At 34.2% G+C, this 12,409-nt stretch overlaps 1 protein-coding gene across 1 annotated transcript in view; it reads left to right on the top strand.

Annotated features, from left to right (window-relative positions):
- BRIP1 (BRCA1 interacting DNA helicase 1) overlaps nt 1–12,409 on the top strand; it is a 407,553-nt gene that overhangs the window by 269,843 nt on the left and 125,301 nt on the right.

Consider the following 12,409-nt stretch of genomic DNA (forward strand, 5'->3'; position numbering starts at 1 on the left):
CTGGTTGCAAAAAAGGAAATGAGAGAGACAGGGTTAGCTGGCCTGGAAGAAAGCAGGCATCCTTGTAGTGAACTAATTGCTACAGGAGTATGGAGGAGAACAGGCGCTTGGCAAGGAATTGCAGGTAGGTAGCCTTTAGAGCTGAGAGTGGGTCCTGGCCAACGGCTAGTAGGGAAATGGAAGCCTTTGTCCTACAGCCTCAGAAAATGAATTCTGTCAACAATCAAGAGCTTGAGAGAGAACCCAGAGTCCTAGATAAGAACTGCAGCCCTGGCTGACACCTTTACTTCCTGTCCAGTGAAACCCAGCAGAGAATATAGCTGTACATGGACTTCTGCCATACAGCAACTGTGAGATAATAAATGGGTGCTGTTTTATACCATTAAATTTGCATTACATAGCAATAGAAAACTAATACTATGCATTTGCTCATACTGTTACATCTGCTTGGAATCCATTCTCTGCCTTTTTTACCATGCAGAGATTTTAAAGGTCTACTATTTTATTAAGCCATGCTTAACTCTCAGGCAAAAGTTAGTCACTTTCTCCTCTCCCTGTCCACCTACATCTGTAATAGCCCTTACCACACTGTATTTTTTCCTTTGGATCTTCCACTAGATTGTGAAGTGGGTCTTTTACCAAAGCATTTCACCTTCAAATTGTACAACAGATTTACAGTAGGTTCAGATTGGCACTACTTGAAAATTGTAATAATTTTTAGGAAGCATTGTAGTGGTTGCTTTTTATTCATTTGCTTCTCTCAGCCTAGATTTTGCCTAGGTTCTAATAGTTCTAATGTGCTGATCTTATTATGCTTAGTTCCTTTAATTTTTAGCCTTTTTACAGAAATTGAGTTGCCTCTTTTTGCTTACAGTTAATCTACTCAGGTAAGGAATGGAATAATACAGATGAATTTGTGTGACTATGTCATTCAGGCAACATTTACTAAACCAGCAGTTCTTGACTCAAACAACAAAAATGATCCAACATATAGATTTTATCTGAATGATACTTCAGACATTGACAAGTCAACAGAAAATTCAGATTTCATGTTACAAAGAATTAAGAATTTATTCCATACATAAATACCTATTGGGTCTTCTTATTTTCTTTCCAAGAGACTTCAACAAAGTTGATTGTCATGTGGAAATATATGCATTATTTCTGAAATTCCATGTTATTTGAAATTTTTACATTGTAAATATTGCATATTTTTATCAGAACATCAAATGCCTAAGTAAATAAATGTCATTATCAGTAGTGTTGCTTTAGCATTTTCACAGAGTACTCAGTCTTTTAACTAATTTATTAAGAGGAAATGCTCCTTTTCAGGAGGATCAATAAGATCTTTCATTTCTTTTTAAATAGCCAACTACTACAAGGGATCTTACTTTTACTTCAGAATAGTATTTTTCAAAGTGCACTATTGACTGTATCTATATTGGTTGAAAGTCTGATTCTGAACTATAACCCAGCCTCTTGAGTGAAACTGCTGAGTCAGATATTATTAAATAGCTGACATATAGAAAGTTGTTTCAATAGAAATTCATACTTTTGGTTTTCTCATATTTCATGTTAGAATACAGCAAGAATTAAGAGCATACCCATTTTTACTATAACCAAAAAGGTTATAAAAACAATACTACTACTTTATTTTCCATTTTATTACTCTTTAAAAGGAACTGTATTTTATTTCTAACGCATGCCACTTATAGATACATATCAGCTGAATAAAAGAAAGTAAACATTTTAAACATATTTGTACTTCATATATTAAGATGATTCATAGTAAAGAATACTCTTCAGATGGAAAAATGTGACAGGTTTTACCTATGAAATAAATTATGTGCATAATATTACAGAAGATGGTAGTCTGTTTAGGCAGGACTATTAAAAGCATAAAGACTTGAGTACTGGCTCTTAAAGTGAGTAAATGGCAATATGATAAGTTAAACACATGCCAAAAAACATTTTCCAGAGGCCTGGGATTGTAACAATACCATTAATGAGGGCAAAGAGGTCTTAATGCAATTTGCACCTTCTAAAGTTTCAAAAAGAGGTTTTGAGTTAGTGTATTATTAATGTACTGAACATCTGGAACTGTGTAAGAAAGAAGTATAGACATTGAGCAAATGCAGGATTTCTCCACTAGGTTGCAGTCTGACTGATTGCTTCCCTAGCGAGATACTGATTTGAAAGTTTAAAAAAGTAAGATGACAATATCCAGATAAGTTATAAACATTCCAAGGTGTCTTTTAATTTATGAGATATGAATTGAAAAAATTTATCTCTGAGGTTCGCAAATCCAAACGATGTGAATAGCGATCAGTAAATTAGATCATCTATATAACTATATGTGAACTAGTCTCTCTCTATGTGAGTAATATTTGCCTTTTATGAGCTATTTAGTAACATATTTTATAATGGTGAAAGCTAATATTCTTCATATATGCAAGCCTTAAAACCTGGGAGATGGATCTGTATCAGTGACTTTCCTCTAAGACACTTGATTTTTAGATGCCTAGTTGCTTTCACTTAAGAGAATTTAAAAATCAGTTTACTTATTTGGATGTTATTTGTGTTATTTCCCTAGCAAGGTTGAAGTAATAAAGATGTATAAATGTGCAATTTGAGTGTCACCTGCAATTAAAATAGAAAAGCTGTAGACCTAAATATTTTGTTATCTACAACTGAAAATTTGGTATAGACCATTTTCACTAAAATATGTATGTTTTTGCTACAGGGCTACCCTCTAAATTTGCATGTTGTTGCTGTATAATCTTAAACAGAAGATTTTTAAGGTACTTGTTAAAACTCTCCATTGAAGAGATAAAATAAACAGATTATATTCTGTGGAAATTTTGTCTCAGAATTAACAAATTTTCAGAGCTCCTTGTACCTCCTTACCTGAATTATAATCTGGATATAACCAGAGGACATGCCCCTTCCCTGTCAGCCCTTTTCAAGCTATGACTGTTATCTCTCCTATCCCGTAGTACCTCAGGTTTGGTGTTCTGCTTGCTTTCCATCCCTCTTTCTAAACCTTTACCTCTCCATTTGGTGCTTAAAAAATGAAAGAAAGAAAAAGAAACAAACCAATCACCAAAAAATAACCCATCTCTGATCTTATGTCTTTTAATCATGTTTTCCTCTGACCTTTGTCATCTTATAAACTACCTGATTACTCTTCTTTTATAAAGGCTTTGACACCTGATTTTAAGGTTTTTTCTCCTTACTCTCCTTCCTGACCTTCCATTATTTTGGCCTTTCCTTCCAAAAGAAAGTCCTCACTTTCTATATGCCAGATACTGTTCTAGTCACTGGACAGTCAGGAGTGAGAAAAAGAGACAAATATAATTGTCCTCATGGAATTATATTCCAAGAGGGAGAGACAGAAAATAAACCAGATACATAAGAAAAATATATAATATGTTAGATGGGGATATGTGCTATGTGGGAAAATAGAATTCTGGAGAAGTGGAGAGAGGTGGTTTAAAATTTTAATTGGGTAGTTATGGAAGGCTTTTCTGAGAAGGTGACATTGAGAAAAAGCCTAAAGAAGAGGAGGAAGCAAACTATTGTGATTTCTGAGGGAAAAGTGTTCAGATAGAGGGAAACTTGAGGTAGAAGAGTACCTATTTGAGCAACAGAGTGGCTATTGTGACTGAAGCAGCATGGGGGTGGGGAAAGGTAGTAGTAGTATATGAGGCCAGAGGAGTAGCTGGGGTAAAACACACCACAGGAAGGATTTGGATTTTATTATAAATGCAATAGGAACCCATTGGATACTTTAGACTGTTTTAAAAGGATTATCCTGGCTGCTGGGTTGTAGGGAGCATAGAAAGAAGTTACATGACTAAGAGTCAATTGTAAAAAATCCAGGTGCGAGGTGGTGGCTTGGACCACATAGTAGCAGTAAAGATAATGAGTAATGTTTGGAGTCTAGAAATATTTGAAAGTAGCTCTGGCAAGATTTGATGATGGATTGGATGCACAGTGTTAGGAAAAGGAGGAGTGTGCTGTTTGAATCTGTTATGTACCCCAGAAAAGCCAAGTTCTTTTAATCAGTTCCTGTGGGTAAAGACCTACTGTGGGTGGGACCTTTTGCTTAGGCTGTTTCCAGGGAGATGTGACCCAGCCCATTCAAGGTGGGTCTTAATCCTTTACTGGAGTCCTTTAAGAGAGCTCATGGAGAGAGAAAGCTTAGAAAGAAAATGCCCTATGAGAAGCTAAGAGAAAGAAATGTCCAGAGACATTTTGGAGACAGCTATTGAAACCAGAGCCCAGAAGAGAGAAGAGCCAAGAAATGTCACCATGTGCCTTCCCATGTGTTCTAGTTTGCTAGCTGCCAGAATGCAATATACCAGAAACGGAATGGCTTTTAAAAGGGAATTTAATAAGTTGCGAGTTTATAGTTACAAGGCCGAGAAAATGTCCCAATTACAACAAGTCTATAGAAATGTCCAATCAAAGGCATCCAGGGAAAGATACCTTGGTTCAAGAAGGCCGATGAAGTTCAGGGTTTCTCTCTCAAGTGAGAAGGTACATGGCGAACACAGTCAGGGCTTCTCTCTCAGCTGGAAGGGCACATGGCGAATATGGCGTCATCTGCTAGCTTTTCTCCTGGCTTCCTGTTTCATGAAGCTCCCCAGGAGGCATTTCCTTCTTCATCTCCAAAAGTCGCTGGCTGGTGGACTTCTGCTTCTCCTGTGTATGTCATTCTTCTCTGCTCTCTTGAATCTCCTCATTCTCCAAAATGTTTCCTCTTTTATAGGACTCCAGAAACTAATCAAGATCCACCCAGATGTGTGGAGACATGCCTCTACCTAATCCACTTTAACAACCACTCTTAATTAAACCACATCTCCAGGGAGATAATCTAATTACAGTTTCATACATACAATGCTGAATAAGGATTAGAAGAAACGTCTGCCTTTACAAAATGGGATTAGAACTAAAACATGGCTTTTCTAGAGTACATATATCATTTCAAACCAGCACATCATGTGACAGATGAACCCCCAAATGCAAGCAGCCTTTTCTCAGAAGAAGGTATCTTCCTCTTGATGCCTTAATTTGAACATTTTCATGGCTTTAGAACTGTAATTTTTAGCCTAATAAATCCCCATTGAAAAAACCAACCCATTTCTGGTATATTTCATTCTGGCAGCTTTAGCAAACTGAAACAAGGTGGTAAGGTTTTTTTGCTGGACGTTTTTCTTTATTTCTATTCTCCTGCTAGTCAATCTTGTCTGTGTGCACTCTTTTGTCTTGATTTCCCAGTTTATGATTGAATTCTGACCTCTCCTTAAGTATTTTTCTTTATCTGTATTCTGCTACAAATCTCATCTGTATGTATTCTTTCGGTTACCTGTATAGTCTTGATTTCCCAGTTTATAGTTGAACTCTGACTTCTAAGTACCATGCCCATATATCCAACTGCCAGATCAACGTTTCAATTTGCGTATCTCATAGGCAACAGACTTGTAATCTTTACTCCCAATCATGATCCTTTCCCAGTGTTGCCTATATTAATAAATGGTACTATAATCCATTTATGGACTTACCAATTACTTAGGGGTCATTTTTAAACCCTTTTCTCCCTTTCTTGTCACATTCAATATATCACACCTTGTTCATTTTATATTTTAATTTTTATAATCTGTTTAATTTTCTTTACCTACGGTATAATTTTTAAGAAGATAAAATCATGACTTACATATAAATATAGAAGCATATATGTCAGATTTTATTCAACACATTGATAATTGAGGGAGTGAGTATGATGTCAAGGTCAATTCAGGGAGCATTTAAGGAGACTAGGTATTTGTAGGCAATTATAAAAGAATATAGATAAAGTTGCTGACCTGGATACAAAGCCAATGAACATATGATAAGTCAATAAACTATAACATTTGGGGTTGTCTTTTCTCCTGAACTGAAATTATTTGCATTTCTACTGAACAAAAAAATATACAAATTAATTTCACTAAATCTGAAATCTTAATCACAATTTAATAGTTAATTGAACAAGATGAATTTCTCTAGATAATCCTGGGGTGGGCCTTGGCTTCCATGTGAAATTGAAAGTTTGTGGTACGTACGTTTTTGCCTTATTCTTAAATTTTGGGTTGTTTTTTTTTACCGTTTTCTGATTTAGGTTACCTACATTTCTGGATTACTGTATTAGTATCTTAAATGTACCTACTCTAACTCATCCATAATAACACAAGAGCAACGTTGTTTAATCTTTATGTTTTTAAATTTTGAGATATGTATGTGTGTATAAGTGTATAAAACTAACATGTAGTTTTAAATACTAATAAAATAGATATCTAACTTTAAAAATAGAATATTACCAGTATGTTAAAAGCCCCTATATGTCCCTCACTAATCACATTTCCCACCCCTAGAGATATGTTTTGCTTGTATTAAAAATTTGTATATATGTATTATTTTTTAAGAACCTTTTTATTGTCAAATATATAAATATAATAGCAATACATTTCAAAGTACATTGTAACAAGTGGTTATAGAACAGATTTCAGAGTTTGGTTTATGTTACAGTTCCACAATTTTAGGTTTTTCCTTTTAGCTGCTCTAAGACACACAAGAGACTGAAAGAAATAATCAGTATACTGATTCAGCAGTCATACTCATTTGTTATATCCTGTCTTCTCTGTTGTAACTCCACCTTCTCCTTTGATCCTTCTCCCAATCTTTAGGGATATTTGGACTATGCCCATTCTAGTTTTTCATGTTGGAAAGGGGTGTAGATAATATGAAATAGGGGGATGGAATTAGTTGATGTTATTGGAGAGGCTGATGCCTCTGGATTTCAGGACTTACCTGGCCTAAGAATCCATCTAGAGGTTGTAGGTTTCTGGAAAGTAATCTTAGTGTGTGAAACTTTTGTAGAATCTCAGATAAAGCCCTGGGTGTTCTTTAGGAATGATTTTGATTAGGGTTTGGCAAAATGTGGTAATTAGCAATATCTAGCTGAAGCCAGCATAAGAATAGCCTCTAAAATAGCCTCTTGACTCTGAACTCTCTTAGCCCCTGATACCTTTTTTTGTTACATTTCTTTTCCCTCTTTTGGTCAGGCAGGCATTGTTGATCCCATGGTACCAGGGCCAGGCTCATCTCTGGAAGTCATGTCCCACATAGAGGGGAGGTAATTATTTTACTTGCAAAGTTGAACTTAGAGGGAACGAGGCAATATCTGAGCAACAGAAGAGGTTTTCTAGGAGTAACCCTCAAGCACAACTTAGGTTGACTTAGCTTCTCTGCCACAGAAATAGGCTTCACATGAGCAAGCCTTAAGCTCAAGGGCTTGGCCTATTTGGGAATCCTCAATATTTGAGACAGTATTGGGGGTTTCCTTGGTGATAAAGCTTAATAGTTTCATATTTTTTCTTCTGTCCTTCAAGAGACTGTAAATGTATTCTTAAACAATATATTTTTGAATTTTAAATAGAATCATGCATGTTATTCATGTGTAATTTGCTTTTTTTTACTCAATATCTATAGGCTTGTGATGATACTTGATAGTAGATGAGGTACAATTTATTAGTTTTCACTACTACATAGTATCTGTTTTTATGAATATATGACAATGTAATTATTCAGTCTGCTGTTGAGGGGACTTTGGTTATTTCCAGTGTTTGTCCATAAAAAAGAGTACCCTTATGAACATTCGTGTTCATGTCTCCTTGTGTAAATGTACATATTTCTGCGATACATAACTCAGAGTGGATTTGCTGAGTCTTAAGGAGTGCATATGTTAATCTTTACTAGGTAATGCCATAAGAATTTTCTAAAATAAACCTTTTATACTTCCACCAGCAGTGGCTTACAAGTAAGTTCCCATTTCCTACCATCTTTACCAATACTTGATATTCCCTTTCTTTGATTTTTTAGAGATCTATTGAATTTGTAATTTTATGTTATTTTATTTAAAATCATTCATCTTTTTTCCTCTTTGTATTTAGTATCTTTTTATATTTTAGGGTCATTCATAATATTTCCTTGTCTGTGAAATACCTATTCATGTCTTTAGCCCATTTTTCAAATGGATTACTTGTCTTTTTCGTAATCATTCTTAGGATGGCTTTATTTACCCTAGATATTAATTCTTCATTGGTTATATTTATTACCAATATCTTTTTCTACTCTGTGGCTCATCTTCTTTATTACCCTTTTTTTTTTTTTTAACTCTTTTCATTGTGTCTTTTGATGAAGACAAGTTCTTAATTCTAAGTAGTTAGAGTTATGTCATTTTCTTTATTATGGGTAATGCTTTTTTATCTTCTTAAAAAAAGGCTATATTGGGTGGGCAATGGTGGCTCAGTGGCAGAATTATCACCTGCCATGCCGGAGACCTGGGTTTGATTCCTGAGCCTGCCCATGCCAAAAAGAAAAAAACTATACTCCTCTAAATGTTCATCTTTAATATCTATAGAACTGAATTTTGTGTATGGTATAAGTATAATGTAGAAATCCAGTTAGTTTTTCCCATATGGTTAATCAGTTCTACTGTTTAGTGGACAGTTAATTCACCCTTCCACGAAGATTAGAATTACTTATTCTTTCATTAAAGTTTCTGTGGATGGGGGTGTGAGGGTGGTTCAGTGGTAGAATTCTCACCTGCCATGTGGGAGACCCAGATGCGATTTACATGCACTTCCCAAAACAAACAAACAAAAACAAAAACAAACAGAAATTCAACAAATGGTGCTGCAATACAGGGATACTAACATGGAAAAAGAATGAAATGCAACCCCCACCATACAGCATACAAACAAACAAAGTTTATATATATATATATATGTATGTATGTTTCTGGAATTTCTGTTCTGTTTCATTAGTCAGTTTATTTCTGTTGGGCAAGTACTACACTATTCCAATAATTATAATTTTACTTAGATATTTAATCTTTTTCAATAAAGTTTCATACTTTTCTCCAATGAAGGGCTTGTCCAATCTTTCGTAATATTTATTTCTAAAAGCAGTCTGTACATGATACCTTTTTAAAAGCTGGTGTTGCTGTTGTTTGAAAATGGAATTTATTTTTGCAGGTTAATTTTTCAAACTTTTAATTTTGAAATAATTTTACACTTACAGAAAAGTTGCAAAAGTAGTAGAGAGAATTTCTGTATGCTCTCTATACAAGTTCACCAAACGTTAACATTCTCCCTATGTTCTAGTTTGCTAGCTGCTGGAATGCAATATACCAGAAACAGAATTCCCCCTTTTAGAAGCAAAGGGAGAATTTAATAAGTTGCGAATTAAAGAGAATTTATAGAAATGTCCAACCTAAGACATCCTGGGAAAGATACCTTGGTTCAAGAAGGCCGATGACATTCAGGGTTTCTCTCTCAGCTGGAAGGGCACATGGTGAACATGGCGGCATCTGCTGGCTTTCTCTCCAGGCCTCTTGCTTTATGAAGCTCCCTGGGAGGCATTTTCCTTTTTCATCTCCAAGGGTCACTGGCTGGTGGAGTCTGTGGTTCTCTCGTCTTTCTGTTGCGGTTCTGCTGCTTTCTCCTCATTCCCAAAAGGCACTCTCTCCAAAATGTCTCCTCTTTTATAGGATTCCGGTAAACTAATCAAGACCCACACAGAACAGGTGGAGACACGTCTCCATCTAATCAAGTTTAATACCCACAATTGACTGAGTCATATCCCCGTAGAGATAAACTAAACAAGTTTCCGACCTGTAATGCTGAATAGGGATTAGAAGAAATCGTTGCTCTCACAAGATTGATTAGAATTAAAACATGACTTTTCTAGGATACATAAATCCTTTCAAACCACCACTCCATATTTGTGTTATTCTTTCAGCATGGAATTTTTCCCCCTAACTGTTTGAGAGTAAGTTGCAGACAAATGCCCCTAAAAGCAAGGACATTCTTTTATATAATCACGATTTTCAAAATCAAGAGTTAACGTTGATACTGTTTTATATATCTTACTTAAAATTTACCAATTGTCCCACTAATATTTTGAGTGAGAGAAAAATATATATATATTTTCCTGGTCCAGGATCAAATCCAGAATTACATGTAACATTTAGTTTAGTTTCCTTTAGCTGCTTCTCTCTCTTTGTCTTTCATAAACTTAAATTTTGAAAAGTACAGGTTATTTATTTTATAGATTGTCTTGTGTCTGATATCTCCTCATGATTATATTCTTGTTATGTATTACTATCGTTTCATATATATATATTTCATATATATATATATTTATTTATATGTGGTCTTTCTAAATTTTGTAACCACAGTCCTGTAAAATTCTAATAATTTATCTGTAGATTTTTTTTTAGATTCTTCTGGGTAGAAAGTCATCTCACATGTAAGTGATTTTTTTTCTTTGCAATCCTTTTATCTTTTTTTTTTTTTTCTTTTTCTTATTTTGTACTGACTACTGGTTAGGACCTTTCCAATACAGTATTAAATTGAAGTGGTGTTCATGGGCACTCTTTTCTTGTTCCTGATGTTAACGAAAAATGCTTTTGATATTTCATGCTTAAATATTATGCTTGCTTCAGAGTACTTTTCCCTTTAATATTAATTACCAGGATAAATCAGCTCTCCTTTTTTCCTACTTAACAGTTTTGTTTGTTTTCAGTATTGATGAATATTTTTTATCAAATGCTTTCCTACATCTATTAAGATTAGCATATGATTTTTCTCATTTCATTTGTAAATGTGGTGAATCACATTAATAAATTTTCTAAGTTAAAAAACCTGGTAAAACCAAAGTTGTCAATTTGTATTTCTGCTCAGCTATCCCTCTTAGCATTGCTTGCCTCAAGGCAGAGACAGTGTAAGAGCCATTGTAAACTTCTGATGCCTAAAAAATAATTGAAGTTCATATTGTATTAAAGAACATCTTCACGTATACATGTTACGTTGCCCTCTAAGGGGTTTTTTATTGATGATGATTGGCTTCTGACTTTTAAAAACCAGAAGAAGAAATAACTCTTAGTTTTTAAAAATAGGAGGTATTCATCTTTACTCTAAAATGTTATTTCTCTGATAACAGCAGTCATGTTTTAATTTTTAAATTTTATTTGAGCTTTGTATAGGATTATATCATACATAAAGAAAAGTACATAAATCATAAATGTACACTTCAAGGAATTTTTACCTAGTAAATACCCATATTTTTAGCATCCAGATTAAGAAGTAGAATATTACCACATCCCAAAAGTGCTCATTGGGACTGACCTCTTCCAATTATCATTTCACTATCCTGATGTCCTACACCACCATATATTAGTTTTACCTGTTTTTTAATCTTATATAAATGGAATTTTATAGTATGTATTCTTCGGAGTCTAGTTTGTTTCCATTCAACATTAAGTTTGTGAGAGTCATTCATATTGTTGTACGCAATTATAGTTTAGTCATTCTGATTGCTGAATAGCATTCCATTATTTAAATATATTTTATATTTTTAATCCATTCAGTCAGAGATATGATTTGAATTACATTCCACTTTGGGACTATTAAAAACTAGTCCTGTTATTAGTATTCTTGTACATGTCTGTTGGTCTACATATATGTATGCTGCTGTATGATAGGGTTGCATAAATTTGTATGCATAATTTTATGATATGCTGCCAGATAATTTCCAAATTGTATGTAACAATTTACATATATCATCAGCAGTATTGGAAACATCAGATTGCTCCACATCTTTACCAACATTGGTGTTGTCTTTTTTATTTTAGCCATTTTGGCGAGTATATAATATTATCTCATAATGGCTTTAATTTCCATTTCTCTGATACCAAGCACCTTTTCCTATATTAATTGGCTAATTTGATATTTTTTGTAAAGTATCATCAGTTCTGTTGCCTATTTTCCTAGTGTCATCTTTTTCTTTTTAATGCTCTTTCTATATCCTGGACAGAATTTAGGAGGCCATTTAAAAATCTGTTAAGTTGTTTACTTTGCATGGATGATCACAGTTTAGTGTAAGTTCTGACCTTTGGGCACTGCAGATTTATAACATCTATATTTTAATAGAGAAGTTGACTATAATCTAACAAAAATAATAGCGTTTGTATTTTTTTTTTCTGTAATGTATGGAAACTTAGAAAGTAGCTGATAGGTAAGGTGGCTTTTAAAAATTTTAATTTATCTAGGCCAATTGCATTCTTATACCATCAACACAGAGTAATACCAAGGGCCCCACTTAGTGGCCAAGTAGGAGACATGTTAGGGAAAGAGTTAAAATGCTTGATGCAAGATGCTTAAAAAATAATTCTGAAAGGCGCAGGCCCTGCAATAGCTAAAACAGTCTTGACAAGAATAAAAGGGGAGGAATCACTCTTCCCTATTGTAAGTCTTAACTATGTAACTCCAGTTATCTAGATGATTTGGAATTGCTGGAGAAATAG

Source organism: Tamandua tetradactyla, chromosome 6 (genome assembly GCF_023851605.1).
Source record: "Tamandua tetradactyla isolate mTamTet1 chromosome 6, mTamTet1.pri, whole genome shotgun sequence".
NCBI classification, from domain to species: Eukaryota; Metazoa; Chordata; class Mammalia; order Pilosa; family Myrmecophagidae; genus Tamandua; species Tamandua tetradactyla.